The 3,152-nt window shown below is 36.3% G+C and overlaps 1 pseudogene; it reads right to left on the minus strand.

Annotated features, from left to right (window-relative positions):
- Window positions 1-2,425: 2,425 nt before the first annotated feature.
- LOC111735574 lies at window positions 2,426-2,544 on the minus strand (annotated as a pseudogene).
- Window positions 2,545-3,152: the final 608 nt, after the last annotated feature.

Here is a 3,152-nt window from a genome sequence, read left to right on the forward strand (position 1 = left end):
TCCTTTATAGGTTACCTTCTTCTTTTCCTGGTTACCCTCAGAATTCTATCCTTGTCGCTGATTTTTGATTATTTTAATACAATGTGCCTCGTGAAGGCCTTTTTCGGTTGGAATAATTGGGTGTTCTGTTGACTTCTTGAATTCCAAGCTCCAGCTCATTCTTTAGATTTGGAAATTCTCCTCCACTATTTGTCTGAAAATGCTTTGTAGTCTCTATTCTTTTTCCCTACCTTCGGTAATGCCCATTATTCTTACTTATGTTTCCTCTCCTGAGGAAAGGTATCAGCTAGTTCTTGTATTTCTCTTTCATTATTTTTCATTCTTTGGTTTCTCTCTTCTTCCTTCTGATTTACTTCTAGATTTCTGTCTTCGATATCACTGATCCTTTTCTCCATTTGGTTGACTCTACTTACCAAGCTTTCTATTTCGTTTTTCAACTCTTGCTCTGTGTGTGTGTGTGTGTGTGTGTGTGTGTGTGTGTGTGTGTGCTTTATCTCCAGAAGATCTATTCTGTTCTTTTTGAGGGTTTCGATCTCCTTGCTCTGCTCATGTAGGTGTTTTTTCAATTCCTGAAATTGTTGATATGACTCGTTTCGGAACTCACTGGGTTTTTTCAGAAGTACCATCCTGAATTCTTTGTCATTTAAGTTGCATATTTCTATGTTTGTAGGCTTAATTTCTGGAGATTTTTCTCTTTCTTTTTGAGATGCCTTGTCACCTAGGTTGTTCATGGTGTTTAGTGGACTATTTCTCTCCTTGGGCATTAATGGAAGTATATTCTTCTATTTTTTTCAGAAAGGTTTATCATATAAAGTCTCTCTTTAGCCTGCTGCATAAAACGAGCTTTTCTTTTGGTTTCCATTTGGTGGCATCTAAGTCTCTTGGATATCTAGTTTATAAAAGCCTTAAGACTGTCTTTTTTTTTTAATAGATGTTTAGTTACGCTCGCTACCTTCATTTTCAGTTCCTGTCAGTGTTAGCAACAGTTTTAGTTGCATTTGCTCAGATTCTCCTGGGGCTCCATGGTGTTCAGTCAGGAATGGTATGGGGCGAGGGGTTCTCTGGCTTAGGGGATGGAAGCTGCAGCTCAGCCTCAGTTTTTCGACCACAGCCGGTAAAAATCAACTGTTCTTTTTTGGCTGTTCTGCTTCTATATTTTCTGCCATGATGACTGGGCTCTGCCACAGGCTGAGCAGAACCTACAACTCTCCCAGGCAGGGAACTCAACACACCTTCTCTCCTCTCCCTCCTCCTACAAGAATCTCTAGTGGCTAGGAAAATTAGCTTCTTTATTTCTCCCATTCTACCTGCCGACATCTAACTTCTGACTTGTGGTAGCTCTTATGCACACACTCCATGCTCAGACCTGCTGGTGTGCAGTTTGGGTCTTTTTTGTTGAGTTTTAGATATTCAACTTATTGTTGTTTTAATAGGAGAGATCTGGGGATGTCTCTTACTCCACCATGTTTCTCCAAACTCTTGTGATATATATATTTTTTATAGAAAGACTCTTGCATCACCAAATAATACACATCACAAAAAGACTTTGTAGTAGGCAGAATAAGGGCCTCCAAAACATATCTACATTCTACTCTCTGGAAACTTGCAACATGTTATTTATCATAGTAAGGAAAGATTGAGATACCCTTTGGAATACTTTTGCCATCAGTAACCTTTAGATAAAAAGATTGGCTGTGATTATACAAATAGAAATAGTGTATTGCCGTAGTCCTAGAAAGTAGAAGAGGAAAGAAAAATAGTTGGAATCAGAGAGAGATTAGTAGATGCTACATTGCTGGCTTTGGAGATGGAGAAAGGGCTGTGAGCAAAGGAATGTTTGTGGCCATGAGAAACTAAAATAGAAGAGGAAATGTATTCTCTCCTGGAACTTCCAGAATAATCACCCTGCAGATGTATTGATTTTAGTCCAACGAGACTTGCTTCAGCCTTCTGAAATTCAAAACTGTGTGAACATACATTTGTTTCCTTCATACCCTATGGTTTTAATTTATTACAACAGGCATGTAATATATTTATTCAATAAATTTTTTGTAGGAAACAAAATTTTAGTCTCTCAGATAATTCTATTAGCTTCCCTTGAGTAAGGACTTTTGTATTGAAGTCCCACATTAAGTAGGAAAAAAAAATCATAAGTCTTTGGGATTTTAGCTGATCTAATGAATTCTCCATGGCATAAAGGTCAATGTGTTTCTGACTCTGAGGCCTTCGTACATTAAGATAGGAAATGTAATTTATTATTAAAATTAAGGTCCACCATTCTACTTTAAATCTTGTCTAAATGTGTATATTCTCTTAGTTTCTTTTCTTTTTCTTTTCTTTTTTTTTTAGGTGAGGCAACCCTTGGTTGACCTCACAGATCGCAAGAACTTTGTCAGCTTACAATCTCTTATTTTCTTGTCTTTTATGCCTACAGCACCTGGTCTTCCTAGGTGGTCTCCCATCCAAGTACTAACCAAGCCCGACCCCGCTTAGCTTCCGAGTCCAGACGGGATTGAGCTTGTTCAGGGTATCATGGCCATAGACTTAGTTTCATTTTAACTTAACCATTCTTTTAATTTTTATTCTCTCCAAATTTCTTTTAAGTTTCTTTTCAACCTTAAAGATGACATTATTGATGAGTCTGTGTCGTGCATATGTACATTCACTGCTTACCCGAGAAAGAGACCTTAGACTCACCAAATATTTCCAAACATTTTATTTATTCCCCAAAACGTTCACCTGAATTAGGTTTCTCATTTCACATAACCATCAGAAATAAGGAAACAGAGTATTAGAATGATTACATTTTTTACAATAATATAACAAAGTAATTAAACTATTGTGCACATTTTTTAATTACATATATAATATGTATGCCTTTATATACTCAAGCAGTAAGTATTCTTAATTTTCATATAGCTCCTTTAATTCAGCAATTTGTACATTTTAAAGATGACACAATAAATGAAAAGATATTTGTGCTCAATTATTGGAAGATTTAATACCATTAAACTGTCCATACTACCTTTAAAGAAAAAACCACAGCTCTAAATGGTGTTAATGGTGCTAAAAGCCCATGAAGGCAAAATGAGATTTAATACAGATCTATGCAGTTTCATCTTTCCTAATCACCCATCTGGAATTTTCTATCA

This window comes from Pteropus vampyrus, unplaced genomic scaffold (assembly GCF_000151845.1).
Source record: "Pteropus vampyrus isolate Shadow unplaced genomic scaffold, Pvam_2.0 Scaffold1000003553, whole genome shotgun sequence".
Classification (NCBI taxonomy): Eukaryota; Metazoa; Chordata; class Mammalia; order Chiroptera; family Pteropodidae; genus Pteropus; species Pteropus vampyrus.